Consider the following 19,090-nt stretch of genomic DNA (forward strand, 5'->3'; position numbering starts at 1 on the left):
GCCTCAACCACAATTGTGGATTTCTTCTTTCAGCTGTCTTAGTTTTTGCTTCAGACATGTGAAAGTCTGTTGTTTGGTTCATAGGTATGTAGAGAAAATGCTCACTAACTGTGTTTTTCTTTTACTGTCACACCACAATCATCAACACAGAAGAAAGGCCCAGTGACTCACGGGAAACTACTGTATTCAAAACTTGGAGCTAATGTTTTAAATTAACCAGAAAAAACACAAAAGTCAGAACACTGCACCAACAGATAGAGCCCTGTGCCTTTATAAAAGAAAAAAATATTGCCTTCTATACACTCTCCCTCACCAGAAAGATAATCCTCTGGTTTTCTCCTAAGTAACCAGAGAGTGGAACCCCACCCCGCAAAAAAAAAAAAAAAAAAAAAAAAAATCTATTTGTTGAATATCTTTTGTCTTAAAGATAACAGCTCAGGAAAAATAGACTGCACTTAACATGATTTATGCCATTCCTTTTTTGTGCCCTTATATGATATGAAGAAAGGCTTCTGTGTTGATGTTGTCATGGTGTGACAGTAGAAGAAAAACACAGTTAGGGAGAGTTTTCTCTACATACCTATAAACCAAACAACAGACTTTCACATATTTGAAGCAAAAACTAAGACAGCTGAAAGAAGAAATCCACAATTGTGGTTGGGGCATCAATCCCCCACTGTCTCCCCACACTCAAGACTACTAGGACTACTAGGGAGAAAATCAGCTAGAATATAGCAGCAGACACCAGCTGGGTGTCCTCCAATTCAGTTCTGACACTATCTACCCAGAGATAGAGTCAGATCCCACAGGTTGGAGGTTCAGCCCCCAAGACTGCCCCCATACACACACCAGTTGTAAGTCTGAGCCTCCAGAACTTCTGACTAGCCAGCTTCAATGTGGGGTTCCCATGACCCCCTCTTTGGGTTTGATTAATTTGCTGGAGCAGCTCACAGAACTCAGAGAAATGCTTACCTATGTTTACGGGTTTATAATTAAAAAATATTGCAAAGGAGACAGATGAAGAGATGCCTAGGATGAGGTATGGAGAAAGGGTCACGGAGCTTCCATGCCCTCCCTGGGTGCACCACTCTCCAGGAACCTCCACATGTTCAGCTATCTGGAAGCTTAAGAACCCCATCCTCTTGGCTTTTTATGGAAGCTTCATGATGTCAGCATTCCTTCCCCCAGGATATAAGGTGGGACTGTCTCATGGGGGGTCTTAAGATCCACAATGAGAAAGGCAGAAAGGTGGGAGAACATTAGAGTGAAAGGAAGGCAGGAGAAGGTCAGAGGCCTGTCCCTGAGGCCTAACACCCCCAACAATATAACAAAAGACTCTAACACGGGATGTGGGAGTTATGAGCCAGGACCCACGGATGAAAACCGACGTATATCATAACATCACAACAGGAGAGCTACATCTTCTTGGTGAATTAATTCTTTTTGTTATTATGTAATTTCCCTCTTTGCCTATAGTAACTTTCTTTGCTCTGAAGTCTGCTTTTTCTGATGTTAACATAGCCACTTGTGCTTCCTTCTGACTAATGTTTACATGTTATATCTTTTTCCATCAATTTGCTGTCAGTCTACCTATATCATTGAATTTGAAGTGAGTTTCTTGTAAACAACACATAGCTGGGTCATGTTTTGTAATACACTCTGCCAATCTCTGCATTTTAATTGATGCATTTAGAACATTTACATTTAAGATAATTATTGATATATTAGGACTAAGTCTGATATTTTATTATTATTTGTTCTCTGATTGATCCTTTTGTTTATTACACTTTTGTTTCTTTTTTCTTGCCTTCCTGTGGTTTACTCGGACATTTTTTGGTGTTTCATTTTGATTTAATTGTGATTTTTTTTTTCAGCATATCATGTTATGTTGTTTCCTTAGTGCTTATTATGTTTGGAAACTCTGTAGATGGGCAGCCTTCCATGATGGGGAGGAAGCTGCAGGGCCTGGGTCTCTTTATGCCACTGGATGGAGTCTGGGGAGACACAGGGCTTCACAGTGGCTGCTTCTGTGGGTGAATTAGGCCATGTGCTGTGTCTAAGTTGTGGACTGAGGGCCAGGACTGTCCAGGGCTTTGCTGCTGCTACTATTGCTGCTGATGCCGCTGCTGGCAGATCAATCTCTCTGCAAGGACCCTGGGTTGTACAAAACAGGGGCTAGAGCTTCCTACTGGGTCTCTGTTGGGGTTCCCCTTTCCTGAACTTTGGCCAAAGAGAACAGGATATTCTTGGGGGTTTTGTTGTTGTTTTGTTGTCATTTTGTCTGTGCCTGTTGGTGATTCCAGTACAGCCCAGCGTATATGGGAGACGAAAAGAAAACTTAGAAAACTTACCATGTTGCTGTTACTCAAGTCCTGAGGTTTCTTGCAAGTACACCTTTTCTTCTAGGTTTCAGAGCCCTTTATCATTGTCTGCTGAATAGTTTCCAAGGTACTTAGTTGTATTTAGAGGAGCAGAGCAGGGAAAAATGAGTTTAACCATCTTGTTCCAGAACTGGAAGTCGGCAGAGCCTGTTTTAAAAATAATGTTTAAAACAAATTTTATTTCCTGGGTGATTTTCCAGAAAGCAGAAAAAGTACTATCGATGGCACTTCCTATAATAAAAACTACACCCTATGCTTTCTTGGAAGGAATCAATTGCATTATTCAACAGTCGTCTTCCTCTGAACCTGCTCTGCATTTAGTCAACAGGATATTGAATTCCTTTTAAAAATCTAAACAGGTTATCACTTCTTTCCTGAACCAAAAGTTGATTAGTAATGTAAATACTTGTCTGTAACACAGAAAACTGTGTTTTCTTTGAGCTCTTCCTATTCCGTATCCCTTGTCTTGAATGAGGAGGTTTTCCTTTGGCACCAAAAGGTTACAACTACATTTATCTACAAATAAACTACCATAGAAGAACTGGAACTTTCCTAATTATCAATGTTTAGCTGCACTAATAAAGCTTTCTTATATCTGTGTTCTACTTGTTTCTTGTCTTGGACCCTCGCCTGACACAGATAGGATGGGCTTTCAGCCCAGTGACTCACGGGAAACTACTATATTAAAAACTTGGAGCTAATGTTTTAAATTAACCAGAAAAAAACACAAAAGGCAGAACACTGCACCAATGGAGAGAGCCCTGGCCCTTTATAACAGAAAAAAATACTGCCTTCTATACACTTTCCTTCACCGCGAAGATAATCCTCTGGTTTTCTCTTAAGTAACCAGAGAGTGGACCCTCCCACAAAAAACAAGTTCAATTTGTTAAATATCTTTTGTCTTAAAGATATAGCTCAGGAAAAAGTAGACTGCACTTAACATGATTTATGTCATTCTTTTTTTGTGTGCCTTATATGATATCTCATGACTTGGAAAACTCCTATAAATATGTAAAATATTAGAATGTATAGCAAAAAATGGTCAGTTTACGTTATTTTTGGCTTATCTCAGTACAAAGATTAATGTGGTAAAATTGAATATTTATATCCTTAAGATAAAATTGAATGTTCCAGTGTGAAGTAACATATTTTCAAGTACATTTTTTTTTTCTGAAATCCCTTTATCACCACAAACTCTATCTTTAAAAAAAAAAAAAAGTTCACAACATATACCATTTTCTGGCTCTACATGAAAAGTTTATTGTTTGTGTGCAGGGTTAAAGAGAAGCCAATAAGTTAACATGTTATATTTGACATGGGAGCTGTTCACTCCAAATTTTAAGAAAAGCCAGAAAAATCATGTACAGGCAACCAACCAGAGCGTTAAAATGGCCTTTTGTTAATTGTTAAAAAATCTGTATAGAAGTACATTTTTTTTTAATTTGTAAAAGTGGAAGCAATTTGAGTCACTTTAATTTACAGCATGAATGGAAGATTCTCGGAGTCATCTATAACCTCAGCAGAAAATGTGATTATAAAAGTTTACAAAAACCCCAATTCCCCAGAGAGCTATGAAATGAGCAGAATGCAGAACATATTCTATCAGTCTCTTGAAATATTATTTGCCCTCTTAACTGATAAGGCAATGGAGGAGGAAAGTAAGAATGTAATAAAAATATGAAAAAGTGACTACCTTTGCCTGCCTTCAACAAACCTAACTTTAAATAAAATAAGAATAATGAACAAATCAGCTAAAAAGAAAACAGCTTTTCCCCTAGTTTCTTTTGAAGTGAATCTCCCTTTACTTTTTTAAAATTTCTTGGAATCCTACAAATTAAGGCTTCCTTGGAAATGAATGAATTTTTTAGAATTTCAAGACTCAAAAGATAAACAAAGAAGTCTGTTTTTCTTCTCTCACCCACCCCAACCCTGTGAATAACCCCAGGCCACAGCCTGGGTTTCCCTCTGTTCTTTATGTCTATCCGGGGTTTTAGAGCTGGGGAGGTCAGTGGGGGAAGGATGGGGAAGAGGGGGAGGTGGGGAAAGGAGGGAGAAGGGGAGAATAAGTGGGATGGGCTCATCTCAGAGTGAACCTCGGCTGTAGCTGGGTACAGGATGTCACACGCATGCCTGCACACACAAAATGTACACAGTGAAACCAGGCAATAGAACTATTAAAAAAAAAAAAAAGACAGAAAGAAAGAAAGAAACTGTACTGCTACATCAGCTAAAAACAGTCGTGTTCTTTCCTGGTTTGATGTCAGCTCCCAGTACTGGCTTGGAATTGCCCACAGCGATCTTGGGCCCCTGCCCACTCAGCAGGCAGACGGCTTTCCCTGCCAGCAACAGGCTTTTAATAAAACAGGATGCTGTCCCACTACTAAGGCCCAGCCTGAGAATGGATCCCAGTCCATGTGAACTCCCTCTCCAAGAAAGAGCAGTTCTGTGTTCCTTATCAGGAAACCCCACTTTGGCGTTCCTGGCCTGGGAGAAAGGCCCCTCTCCCAGGGGCTTGCTCAGCAAGTGTTTGCAGGCAGCCGCTGGCCCCTGGAGCTGTCTGCTCTGCAAGGTTCTCACCACAGTGAGATTGCTCCCGCAGGGACTTCTTATTCTGTGCGTGCATTTCAGCTTTTAGGAAGGCTCTGTCTGACTTTGATAGTCAAGCAGGATGGGATTTAAAATAAGGAGCTGGCTTCTACAGCCAGGATGAGGACATTTCGCCCCTATCTTCCTGCAGCAAGCCCCAGTGAGTCACGCCAGGACTGCGCTTGAACTGACTTCTCATCTTAAGTGTGAAGAGTTTTATCATTTTGGGGAGGCTCACCCGTCTATTTGTTTACTTCTCATTTGGAATGAAATGGAGTATGTTCCATTTGGAGCAGCAATTTCTAATTTTTTTCCAGCTGCAGTTTGACAAAAGTCCAAACTAAGGAGTAAGATTCCACGGCACCTTCCAAACCCTGGAGCTCCGTGGCTGCAGAGCCCAGGACCACCTTTCCTTGGTTGTATACCACCCTCTTGTCCTAGGGTAGAAGAACTGTGATTCTGAAAGTTGTCCCAGAGTATTAGCCCCAGCCCCACAGGCACCAGCAGGATCCCTTTCGTGCCACACTGTCCTGTACAGAGGTGGCCGAGTATAGCATGACATCACAGACTGGGAGACACACATGCTGTCAGGAAGTGGACTTAGATGACATCCTATGACAGTGAATTCCAATCGGAAAGAGAAGTCATTGTTGTTGATAGAGAAGGCTGGACAACCTGGATTCTACCCCCAAATCTGCCCTGACTTCCTGTGTGGCCTTAGACAGCTTGATAGATGTGTAACTCAGTTTCCCCATTTTGTAAAGTACAGAGCAGATTGTTAAAGGACGGGCAAATAACTAGCTCATACGCTGTCACTCCCCCTTCCCTCATCCACTCAGACATTGGGAATCACTCCCAGCACTTTTCTTCCTGTGTCCAGTTGTGACAACCCAGTCAGCCACAAACAAACGATCAGAGACAGCCCTGGGAGCAAAGGCTTGTGATGGTTTCTAAGGCTTCTTCCAACACTGACCATCCATAAGTCCCAGTCTAAGCCCAATGCATTTCTGTTTACTTTGAAGTTCTGGGGAGGAAATTGGAGGAATTGGTGTTACAGGTGGTGTTTTCATTCCTTCTCTCACTGGAAGGTTGTGAGTTTGGAAAAGAAAAGGAGAAAGAGGAAGTATATGGAGGGAACATCTGGGCATGTAGATGGTGTCACAGTGGAGAATTTTGTCTCCTGGACTGCAGCCCAGATCCACCTCAGAACAGTGGGGGCCTGGCAGGAAGCAGGAAGTGCTGGCCCAAAGCTGGGAAGAGCAGAGCATGCTGCAGGAGGCCAGCCCATGAGACCAGAAAAAGTGCAATCGGTAACTTCAGAGGGAGGAGTGAAAAGAGCCCAAGTAAATCTATAAAGCCAGGGAAGATGAAGCACAGCACAGGAATATGAGCTAGGACTCTTGAAAGCAGAAGGAACGACCCTTGCTGACTCAAGCAGAGAGGGGAATGAATTGGAAGCTATGAAGGAGCTTGTGAGGTCAACAGGGGTGCTGGATTCTGAGCTGGAGAACCAGGTTCAACTGGGACAAGAGCGCTCCACCATCAAGCGCCTCTACAGGGAACAAACAGCCTGCTGTCCCTCCTCCTGAGACCACTCAGCTCAGCTCAGCTCAGGACCACCCTGGGGCAAGGGAGGAGACACTGTGGACAACTTTCCACTTCCACGCAGGGGGAAAAGCACCCGGATTTACCATGAAGACGGCGCCCGGTGAGAGAGGTAGTGCCACAAAGGGACATCGAATTGGGGAAAGAAGAGGCAGTGGATTCCAGGCTGCTGAAAAAGCAATGCCCTGCACTGTGTATAACACAGAGGTGTCACACACAACCACAGCAGGTGACCAGACCAGGTCAAGAGTCAGAGAAGTTAGCAAGCAAACATTAAATCCAATCCAGCAGGCCTGTGGGACAAAGTTAGGAGTAACTCCAAGGTCATTTGCCAGGTGTGGAAACCCATCTGGGAGGCTCAGTGGGGTCAGAGGGTAAAGACAAGGCCGATTAATTACCAGCTCTCAGGAGCGAGCTGAGTGGAGCACGTGGAGGAGTGCAGAGGATGTCGCAGGCAAGAGTCAAGGTCAGGAATGTTCAGACCGAGATGAATGAGGGAGTAAAAGCAGGCACCTGTGCACAGGGCTCAGGGTTACCCATCTCAATTCTGGTGGGGTCTCCCTTGCTAGAAAAGAGCTGCATTGAAAGGCCCAGCTGCCCCTTAGCTACAGAGTGGAGGAAGTGTCCAGTTTGTGTCAGCAATATCACTCGCAGTCAGGAAGGCTCATGTGCTCTCTTCTCTGGGAAAGCAAGTCTTCCAAATTCAGTTTGGCAGAGCACCAGTTTGCTGAGATAGGAGCCAAACCTAAGCACTGGGGTCCTGCTCCCCACCATGGCTATGCCAAGCTGGAGGCTGCTGCTGCGCCACCTCCTCCTTCCACACAGAGCGTCAGAGGAACCAGATGGACACAACTGAGTCCTGAGGACATTACCAGGGCTGTGAACCCAGCTGTGCTGAAAGCCAGGTCTACCTTTGGATGTTGCTTGATGGTAATTCCTAGGGGAAACTTCTCTGAGCGACAGATTCTCTTTTCATGTTTAAGCCAGTTTGAGGTAGTTTTCTGCCACTTATAACCACAAAGTGTGTCAGGAATAGGTAGATAATAATATTAATACTAACCACAACTAAGCACTATTTCCTTCAATCCTCATAACAACTCCAGGAGGTCAATTCTATTATCATACACAATTATACCAAATTGAAGAAACTGAGGCTAATGTCCTAGTGCCACACAATATTAACCTGGAGGGCTGGGGCTAGGGAGTCTGAACACACACAGATCCCAAGTGAGAAAAGAGATTAGGAGAAAACCCCAAATTCTGCATATGTATCATAAATAATCCTGAATAAGCCCAGTGAGGACCAAAAAGAGGAAATAGTTAGAAAAATCCAGTGTGGGCCACACAGGGTACTACTGGTGATCTGAGACTTTCAGAAAGGCATACCCAGAAGATGAGAAGTTGACACGGAGTCAATACCGGGGTGGGGGGGCCTGAACCTGTGAGAACCACACTGGGAAACCAAAAGCCCACACCAAGCAGAGGCTGAAAATAGGCCCGTGATCTCAGAAGGGTTTTCAAAGCTATTTGAAGAGTAGGACAAGAAAGGGAGTACACAGGAAAGATGCTAAAATGTAGAAACTTGAGAAAAAAAAAAAGGAGGCAGAACCAAGTAATTTCAACTTCACGTCTCTCTCTTCTAGTTAGAAAGATGCTCTTCCAAAAGGTGGACCCCTGGCCTGGTGAGAAGACAGCAAGGTGGTGCTTGGATGCCCTACACAAGTTTAACAATGAAAACTCTTCGATGACCTGCCAGCAACACAGAAACTCAACACAGGGAAGCCCTCTCCTGGGCAAATGGTCCATTTCTAACATTTATAAAAATGGTCAATTGCTCGATGGCAATCCCTGAGGGAATATTCTAGAACTATTGACCATCTGGATTGAAAATATTTCAGAAAAAACATAGGGTACAACATGGGTTCAGTACCCCCCAAACAACCATAAATCTTTCATGATGGGGTGATTAATGCTGACCAGGTGACTCTGGTAAGTACTGTATACCAAAAATAACCTCAGCAAGCAGCTGACAGTTTTTCAGGATAGTCTTGTTTTTGAAACGGAGGAATATGGACCAGATGAAAATAAGATAAGAGGGATTCCTAGCAAATTGTAAAATGATGCCCAAATGAAATGATGAACTTTGAAATCTTATGAAGGGGGACAGTGCCAGGGGTCATATTCCTTCCACTGGCCCAGCCTTAACAGCGTCCTTGAAGGTGAACTTGGAGATGTCCTTTCAGACGCTACTGATGGGGCAGGAATCAGAGCAGTGGGGGGTTGTGGTCAGGATTGAGTGAGCTGGGTGTGTGACATACATACCATTGTTAGGCTGTTGCTCTGGTACTGGCCACCTCTACGCTGCCTGGTGCCCTGTCTTTGGGGGCACAAGACTTGGATCCCCATCTCATCTCCCCATTATAGTTTTGCAATATTCGTCAAATCACTCCACCATTCTAGGATTCAGTTTCCTCATCTGTAGATTTGAAAAAAGATGCTAAAGGCACTTGTGTCTAATGTGTGGGTAACCAGAAGCTGAGAAGGACAATGAATGCAATAAATAAACAAATCATGAATGATTCAAATTCATTTCAATAGGACCGAATATGAGGTCAAACCAACAACACCCAGAAGAATTTAGTTGGAATATATGTCAAGAAAAACACAGTATTAAAAATGCGGCCGGGCACAGTGGCTTACATCTGTAATCCCAGCACTTTGGGAGGCCAAGTTGGGTGGATCCCCTGAGGTCAGGAGTTCAAGACCAGCCTGGCCAACATGGTGAAACCCCATCTCTACTAAAAATACAAAAATTAGCCAGGCATGGTGGCGGGTGCCTGTAATCCCAGCTACTTGGGAGGCTGAGGCAGGAGAATCATTTGAACTTGGGACACGGAAGTTACAGTAAGTCAAGATCTGTTGCAGTAAGCCAAGATCGTGCCATTGTACTCCAGCCTGGGCAACAGAGTGAAACTCTTGTCTCCAAGAAAAATGAAATAAAATAATAAAAATAAAACGCAATCTTAAAGAACATGCCAGGCAGGGCCATGGCTATCTTGACTTGACAGCTGCCTATGTGAAAACAAGATTTGGGAATAACCCAGATGTCCAGCAACAGCATGTGAAAGCGCTTAAAAACCAAAGTGACCTGGGAAGTAGCAGATAGCTCTGAAAGCTGAGAATTAGGGGTCAGTTTGAATATTTTCACACCTGGAAATATAAAAGAAAATTATGCTACAAGATGAAACAGCAGACAGTAAATACTGCCTACTCGGTAGATAAAGTTATGTAGAAGTGTTAGATGCAAATTTAGAGTGATTGGCAGTCTTAGGGAGAGATATTTTCTCTACAAGTTGTACCCTCACCCCCAGAATAAAAAAAAAAGAGATTTTAGTTGCCATGGGTTTAATGTCAGTCAATAATATGAGTACTAAAAGTCAATGTAGCTTTATTTTGTCTCGGTGGAAGTATAATGTCTCTGCTGGTATGTTCCCCACAGGGCTCATGCCGGTACCAGGTGTGGCAGACCTGGTACCTGGATAAGGATATAGGAGCTCATCCAGGTAACAGGTGTGTTAGAACAGGAAATGAGTGTAGCCATCCCACACAAGCTTGTTCCAGTACATCTGGACTGCATTTTTTTTTTTTTTTTTTTTGAGACAGGGTCTTGCTCTGTCACCGAGGCTGGAGTGCAGGGGTGCAATCATGGCTCACTGCAGCCTCAACTTCCTAGGCCCCAGCAATCCTCCCACTTTATCCTCCTGAGTAGCTAAGAACACAGGCATGTGCCACCACTCCCAGCTAATTTTTGTATTTTTGATAGAGACACGGTTTTGCCATGTTGCTCAGGCTGGTTCTTGAACTCCTGGACTCAAGCCTTCCAAAGTGCTGGGATTACAGGTGTGAGTCACCACACCCAGCCTGGACTGACTTTTTCAGAAGGAAACTAATGATAACATCCAGATAGATTAATTAATTAAATGCCAAAAATGAACCCACTGCACAGTTAAAATAAAATAGTAGAACTGAACATTTATCTATACTTGATAGGAATGAAAACTTTCTAAGCACAAAAATAATGGGAATAGTCACACAGTAAAATACTGGTAGGCATACAAGATTTAAAACTTTCTAGTCCTAAATGACCATAACAACATTAAAAGGCAAGAAGAAAACTGGGGAATTTACCTGACAGATAGTGAACTAATAATATACATGTGTGTATACATAGGACAAGGCTAACAGAAAAATCGGCAAAAGCCATGAACAGGCATTTTGTAGGAAAACAAATGCAAATGGTCTATAAGAAATGGAAAGATGCTCAAACTCAAAAGCAACCAAATAAATGCAAATAAAAACAGTAAGCTAACATTTCTCTTTCAAGATGAATAAGAAAATCATGTATGCAAGGGTCCAAGTATATGAGCAACAGTGCAGGGGAGCACGGATTACATGCACTGGGCTTGACTGTCCATGCTGGTCTCACTAGCTAGTTGTCTTCGGGTAGTTTATTTATCCTTCCACACCATCATGTCCCTCGTCCATTAACTGAAGATTATCATAACTCTGGTCTCACAGTGCTATTAGGAGGATTGGCTGAGATTACTCTAACCCAGTGGTGACACTTAGAAAAATTGTTTTTTCTAGTTAGAAGCAAGCAATCAGGGAATACTTAAATAAATCATGAGATATTTGTAAGATGAAATATTACACAGACATCAAGCATATTGTTAAATGCATATTGTTGAAGGCCATTTCCTAATAAAAAATGTGATAGATGTCATGGTCCCAATATTGTTATGAAAAATTCCACACACACTTTTTTTATATACAGAAAAACATGGCTAAAATGTTGGTTTCTTTCTAGTGGTTTTGTCTGGTGATGGGATTATAGATGATTTTTTTTTAAGAAAAAACAAAATATGTAAGGACAAAAGAATTTGGAAAATGGTATGGATACCGTACAAAGCCAAAACAAAGCAAAAAATCCTCCAACGGGTCCTGAGAATGGAATTTGACTTGTTTTGATTGCTACAAACTTTGTAATGTCTGACACAGTTGGAGGAAATAGCTATGTGTGGCTTAGAAGAGATAAGCTTTTTCGGGGGCTGTGACACCTATCTGTATATATTTGATGGATGTCATATCAGGACATGTCCCAATTTTGTTTTCTGAAACAGCACATCACCTGCCTCTCAATGGCAAGACCCTCTAGGGAAAAAAGACTAGTGAGTCCTACGGAACTTGGAGCCACAATCAGGCCTTCAGGGAGACTCTCACAGCTACTGGTGGGCATCTCCATCCACCAGGAGAGCAGGCAAGAACCTATCTATTCTAGGGGTCCCATGGAAATGTCTCCTGCTCTGCACAGAGTTTGGGTTTGATAACTTCCTTCCCTCTCTTCTTCCCTCCCTGTCTCCCTTTCCTTCCTCCCTTCCTTCCATCCTTCCTTCCTTCCTTCCTTCCTTCCTTCCTTCCTTCCTTCCTTCCTTCCTTCCTCCCTCCCTTCCTTCCTTCCTTCCTTTGTTCCCTCCTTCCTTTCTCTTCCTCTTTAAGACGGGAACCTGTGAAATGATGGGGCAAAGAGGAGGAGCCAGTGTAATCATCAGCAGACTCAACAGTATGGAAGGGAGTTTGACACCATCCCCAGGAATGTTCTGCTTTACCTAAAAAAAAAAAACCATTGGATCCACTTCTGAGATCTGCCACCTTGCCATTCCATGACACCTCGTAGCAGGACAAAATTCACCCAGAAGTTGCTTTATCACAGTTCAGTAGATTTAACACATTGCTCGAGGGACTAGCTCTGTGAACGGTCATCCCCATGGCCTCAGGCATCTTATGGAGGTGCCTCCCACCTTCTTAGTTGCTCTTCCTGCCTGTCTTTCACCTGCCATTTTTTCTGTGCTGGGTCACACCTGCAGCTACAGAGGGGAAGGTCTTTCTGTCCTGCAACACTGGGATCAGAACCTTTTTACCTGGTTGAACAAGTAAGCGGTGAGTTGCTGAATGCAAGTGCCAGATATTCTTGTATTATTATAGTTAATCCTCACAACAGCCCTGTGCAGAAGGTTCTTTCAATATCCTCGTATGAGACTCAGAGAAGTTGTCACTTGAACAGGGTTGTAGGTTCAGCAAGGGTAGCACTGCAACTTGTACCTCTGAAGGCGTAGAAGGTCCAGAGCAGAGCAGTCTTGGACCCAGGCATGTGGAGGGGGACACCTGCAGCTCCCACCATCCAGGATCCAATCCCCTTTCTCCTGGCCCAGAATGCTCCCATGCCTAGCCCGACACTGTGTAGATGGAGCTGCCAGATCCAGAGATGGACAAGTGGCCCAGAACCACTAACCAGCCCACCCCACATCTGAGTCACAATGACCAGCCCAGGATGAGCGGCTGGTCTCATCATTGCCACTCCCAAGACACCTGTCACCTGGGCTGCTGAGAGGACAGGCTGTGCACCAAACTGCTGGCAGCCACTTCCCAGCCCCATGTCTAATGAGTTTAATGATGCCATTAAACTCAGCTGGTCTTGAGCTTTTCAGAAGTAAACCAATATCTTTCTTTCTTAAGCTACTCTGAGGTAGGCATTTCCCCTCACAGCCCAACTGTCTGGACTTTTATACAGATAGGGCCAGCAGTGTGACCAGTCGTCATCCAACCATGCAGGTCTGCCTGCGAGGGAATGGGCAGTGTGGTGTGGAGGAAGGTTTAAGAGGTTATTTGAATGGGAAGTTGCTGGCAACTCTTAGGTATTCTGGAGGTGTTAATTGATGGTGAAGCATTTATGACCAGGGCACATTTCACAGCTCTGGGCCACCTAATGTTACTTCTCCTCAAAGCAGATTTGAAATAAAACCCAACCATTGGCCTTTCTCACCCCACTGCAATTAAATACAAACACCCACAGACACTGGGCCCTCTCAGGCCTGGACTGCGGCTGCCAGGGACACAAGTGCACGGTGGCTGTGTGCTGTGTCACAGCACCACACTTGAATTTCCGGCCTCAGAGCCTGTCTTTTGGATCAGCGAGCAGTTGTGGGTGAGAGCCTCGTGCCAAGCTCTTGGTGGGCTCAGCTTGGCTCTCTGCTTCTTGGCTTTTACAGCAGGACCCCAGAGTGGAGAACAGGCTCATTCTGGTTTCATGGAGCATGCTCCCTGCTGTCACCGTGAAGAAGGTGGCATCTTGGCTCTCAGGGGCCTGGCCAACTGCCCGCAGACATTACCAGTGAGTTGCCTTGTCCCTGGGCACAGGCACTGGAGGCTGCCCTGGCCACTCAGGAAGGGTTTTCATCTCCCCTCTTGGCCCTTCCTCTGGATCCTAACATGAGGCAGGCGGTCAGGCAGTCCTAGCAGAGGGCCGGCCCTGTCCTCCCTGCGGGGGCCTGGGCTGTCACACAGGCAGTGGTGGTTATTCTTACAAACGGCTAAGCAGACTTTTTTAGAAAAGTGAGCTATTAATAGCAAAGTGCTGAGTGAGAGGCTTGGAGCTACTCCCGTGCATGAACTTGTGTGAGCATGTGTTCACGAGTGTGTGTAAGTCTGGGGGAGCGTGAGCACAGGTGTGCACATGAACACACGGACACCAGGCAGACAGATGCATCCCCTTGTAGTTGTTCACATGCACTCCTAGTCTCCTGGTCTGCCTGGAATCCCATTCTGGAACTGGCCTGCCCCTCTGACTTTTCGGACAAGAAAAGGCCAGGAGAAAGTGGCTGCCTGCCACGCAAGACCAGACATCTGGGTGCCCAGTGTAGTAAGCGTGCTGCTTCCTGGGGCAGAGATGCTGCCCAGCGAGATGTGTGTGGATCTGTTGGTAGGCATGGAGACAGTTACTTCCTTTGCCTGTGATGCTGTGGACCCTGAGAGGCCCAGCCTGGACATTGGTTTTTGTGCTTTCTTCCCTGGCTTGGGAGGAAAGGACCCTGTTGGCTAATGCATGGCAGGAAGCACAGCTTACTGATTTTCTAGTTATGCCCAAGATGAAAGAGGACTTTCTGAAAAGAAGGAAAAAGATGGAGAGAGAGAGAGAGAGAATGAAAGCGAGAGAGAGAGAGAGAGAGAGAGAGAGAGAGAGAGAGAGAGAGAGAGAGAGAGAGAGAGATTAAGGGTTGGGGGAACTGGAAGCAGCCCTGAGTAATGTATGGAAAGTAAAAGCACAGAACACTCAGCTCAAGCAATTGTTTTTCTCCTGGAGGCTAAAATTCATGGGCAGGTAGCCAACAGCCACATTAGGATAAGAAATATAATCTGTTTATAATAAGTTTGCAAAATACCACTCGTTGGCACAGTGAATGTGCAGGACCCCCTAACCTGCCGTGACACTAGCCTTGGCCTGCTTTCTGAGGCAAACACACCGGAGCTAGTAGGTCACTGTTGGTAAAGCCTAAGTCCCCTGGTTGCCTCCTTTCTCAATCATCTATTTCCCTCTGGGGCAGATAAGCACATTCCCAAAAATGACAGCTGGAGTGTCCAAGAGCCAGTGGAAGCCCCTTCTCCCTCCCTTGCTGGAGCTACCATCGCTACCGTTGCAGAGACTTGAAATGACCTCTCCAGGTCGGAAGGCACTCCAGAGATCACTCGACCCCACTGATGCAGGAAGTTCGGTGTCTGCAAAAATCCTCCTGCAAGGCCCTGGCCTCTGCTAGATCACTCCCACTTCTGGGCAGTGTGCCAGCCTGGGCAGCTCTGGGCTGCCTGGCCCTAAAACACATTGTTGTCTTTCCACTCTCTGCACTTTGTATGTCTGTAGTGCCTGCCATTTTTCAAAACAATAGCGAATAAAAACAACAGCCAGCATTTATTAGGCATTTACTGTGAGCCTGGTATTGTCTAAGTACTTTATTTGCATCATCTCATTGTACCTACCCAGCAACCCTCTAGGGAGATACCATTATTATCCCGTTTTACAGACATGAAAATGGAAGCTTAGAGGGCTTCAACAATTTGTCCAAATGTCCTCCATTCGTGGGATTTGTGGTAGAGTGTGGATTTGAACACAGGATTTTTCAATTCCAGAACACATGCTCCTCCCATCATACCCTGCCATGCTCTCCCTCCTACATGGTGGTCCACAGAAGGCTTCCCTCCCAGCTACACATCCCAGAACTGGCACAGGCATATCACTACCTCCATTTCTCTCCTGTAAACTAGAGAACAGCTTTATTCTAGAACCTCCCTCTGACCTCTGCAAATTCTGTCCGTCTGTTCAGAATTGAACAGATGCTAAAACATTGTGGCTAAAAGCAAGAGCAACAGAATCAAACAGATCTGGTTTAGAATTCTACTTTAGCCTCTTGCCAACCTCGGGCAAATTACTCAACCTCACTCAGTCTCCAGATTTCCATCTGTAAAAACAGAGAGAGCACTGTACGACCTAACAACTCCATGGGATTGTTATAAGAATTAAATTAGATAAAACATAAAGAGCTCCCAGGCTGTATTTGCAGATGAAAGGCAGCTGTGCTAAACACATTGTGACAAACGTGATAAGTCTCAAAGGACATGTGAGTGGATGTCCTACCATCAAGATTTCACTCCTTCCCCAACTTCAGGGGTAAGAATCCTCCAACATCAGGGGAGGACTTGCTCAAAGTCACACAAACCAGAAATCCTCAAGAGGCCATACTATGGATGTGGCTTTCTAACACTATTCTACCAGTTCCCATGGGGAAGCACCTGAAGAAGTGGGGGAGGGAGTGGGCAGGGAATCGGGGAAGTGCAGGGCCATGACAGGACTGAAGCCACACTTAGGAAGCAAAGGAGGAGTTCTGTCCACCAGTAGCTGAATGTTGAGTACAGACCTCTAATCTCGGCCTTGCCACTGAAGACTCATCATGCAACTCTAGGGCCAGTTGCTCCCTCTCTGGGCCTTGGGTCTTCACTACCATCAACAGCTGACTTGGAAGTTGCCTCTAAAGTGTGCTGAATTATCAGGAATGAAGATGATTTAAAGACATAAGCTTTTTTCTTTGTACCTTCTTCCAACCTTACCTTCTCCAAGAACTCTCCTATGACTTCCTCCTAAAAGGTCCCTGTATTAGTCCACTCTCACATTGCTGTAAAGAAATGCCTGAGACTGAGTAATTTGTAAAGAAAAGAGATTTAATTGGCTCACAGTTCTACAGGCTATACAAGAAGCATGGCTAGGGAGGCCTCAGGAAACTTACTCATGACAGAAGACAAAGCCACAGCAGGTATCTTCACATAGCCAGAGCAGGAGGAAGAGAGAGAGGGGGAAGGTGCTACACACTTTTAAACAACCAGATCTTGTGATAACTTACTCTTACTATGGCAATACCAAGGGGGCTGGTGTTAAGCCATAAGAAACCACCCCCATGATCCAATCACCTCCCACCAGGTCCCACCTCCAACACTGGGGATTACAGTTCAACATAAGATTTGGGTGGGGACACATATCCAAACCATATCATTCTGACCCTGGCTCCTCCCCAGATCTCATGTCCTTCTCACATTGCAAAATACAATCGTGCCTTCCCAACAGTCCCTCAAAGTCTTTTAACTCATTTCAGCATTAACTCAAAAGTTTAAAGTCCAAAGTCTCATCTGAGACAAAGCAAGTCCTTTCTACCTATGAGCCTGTAAAATAAAAAAGAAGTTAGTTACTTCCAAGATACAATGGAGGTATAAGCATTGGGTAAATATACCCTTTCCAAAAGGGAGAAATCAGCCAAAAGAAAGGGGCTACAGGCCCCATGCAAGTCCAAAACCCAGCAGGGTAGTCATTAAACCTTAAAGCTCCAAAATATTATCCTTTGGCTCCATGTCCCACATCCAGAATATGCTGGTGCAAGGGGTGGGCTCCCAAAGCCATGGGCAGCTTGGCCACTGTGACTTTGCAAGGTTCAACCCCCACAGCTGGTCTCATGGGCTGGCATTGAGTGCCTATGGCTCTTCCAGGCACAGGGTGCAAGCTGCTTGTGGCTCTACCATTCTGGGGTCTGGAGAATGGTGGCCCTCTTCTCACAGCACTAGTACGTAGTGCCCTAAAGAGGACTCTGTGTGGGGTCCAACCCTACATTTCCCCTCTGCACTGCTCTAGTAGAGGATCTCCATGAGGGCTCCAACCCTGTAGTATGCTTCTGCCTGGACATCCAGGTTTTTCCATACATTCTCTGAAATCTAGGTGGAGGCTTCTAAGCCTCAACTTTTAAACTATGTGCACCCACAGGCTTAACACCTCATGAAAGTCATCAAGGCTTATGGCTTGCACCCACTGGAACAGCATCCAGAGCTGTACCTTGGGCCCTCTTGGCCACAGCTGGAGCTGTAGCAGCTGGGATGCAGGAAACAGTGTCCCAAAGCTGTGCAGGGGAGTAGAGACCCTGGTTCTGGCCCCTGAAACTATTCTTCCCTCCTGGGCCTCTGGGCCTATGATGGGATGGGCTGCCATGAAGCTCTCTGAAATGACTTCAGGGCCTTTTTCCCATTGTCTTGGCTATTAGTACTTGCCTTCTTTTTAGTTATGTAAATTTCTGCAACCTGCATGAATTCCTCCCCCTGAAAATGGGTTTTTCTTTTCTATCACATGGCCAGGCTGCAAGTTTCCAAACTTCTATGCTCTGCTTCCCTTTTAAATGTAAGTTCCAATTTCAGATCATTTCTTTGTTCATACAAATAAGCATAGGTTGTTAGAAACAGCCAGGCGACATCTTGAATGCTTTGCTGCTTAGAAATTTCTTCTGCCAGATACCCTAAATCATGACTCTCAAGTTCAAAGTTCCACAGATCCCTAAAGCAGGGGCACAATGCAGCCAACCTCTTGCTAATGCATAACAAAAGTGACCTTGCTCCAGTTTCCAATAAGTCCCTCATTTCCATCTGAGACATCATCAGCCTAGACTTTACTCTTCATATCACTACCAGCATTTTGGTCATAACAATTTAACAAGTCTCTAGAAAGTTCCAAATTTTCCTTCATCTTCCCTTCTTCTTCTTCTGAGTCCTCCAAACTCCTCCAACTTCTGTCCATTACCCAGTTCTAAAGCTGCTTCCACATTTTCAGTATCATTATGGTAATACCCCACTCTTGGTACCAATTTTCTGTATTAGTTTATTCTCACATTGCTATAAGGAAATGCCTGAGACTGGGTAATTTATAAAGAAAATAGGTTTAATTGGCTCACAGTTTTACAGGCTGTACAGGAAGCATGGCTGGGGAGTCCTCAGGAAACTTTTACTCATGGCAGAATGCAAAGCCAGAGCAGGCATCTTCACATGGCCAGAGCAGGAGGAAGAGAGACAGAGGGACATGCTACACACTTTTAAACAACCAGATCTTGTGATAACTTACTGTCACTGTGACAACACCAAGGGGGATGTTGTTAAAGCATAAGAAATTGCCCCCATGATCCATTCACCTCCCACCAGGCTCCACCTCCAGCATTGGGGATTATAATTTGATGTGAGATTTGAGTGGGGACACAGATCCAAATCATATAAGTCCCTCCCCTGCCCATCTCCCTAAGTTCCTCTCCCTACTTCCAGAGCTAAAATGA

The 19,090-nt window shown here is 44.7% G+C and overlaps 1 long non-coding RNA gene across 6 annotated transcripts in view; it reads right to left on the minus strand.

Moving 5' to 3' along the window:
* Positions 1-19,090, minus strand: part of LOC129531685 (uncharacterized) — a 169,454-nt gene that overhangs the window by 15,071 nt on the left and 135,293 nt on the right. For all 6 annotated transcript variants that reach the window (XR_010129910.1, XR_008677011.2, XR_008677012.2 and 3 more), the window contains exon 3: positions 2,352-2,528. This is a non-coding gene — a long non-coding RNA (uncharacterized lncRNA). The remainder of the gene's footprint in view (positions 1-2,351; positions 2,529-19,090) is intronic.

The sequence above is a fragment of the Gorilla gorilla genome, chromosome 12, assembly GCF_029281585.2.
Source record: "Gorilla gorilla gorilla isolate KB3781 chromosome 12, NHGRI_mGorGor1-v2.1_pri, whole genome shotgun sequence".
In the NCBI taxonomy this organism is placed as follows: domain Eukaryota; kingdom Metazoa; phylum Chordata; class Mammalia; order Primates; family Hominidae; genus Gorilla; species Gorilla gorilla.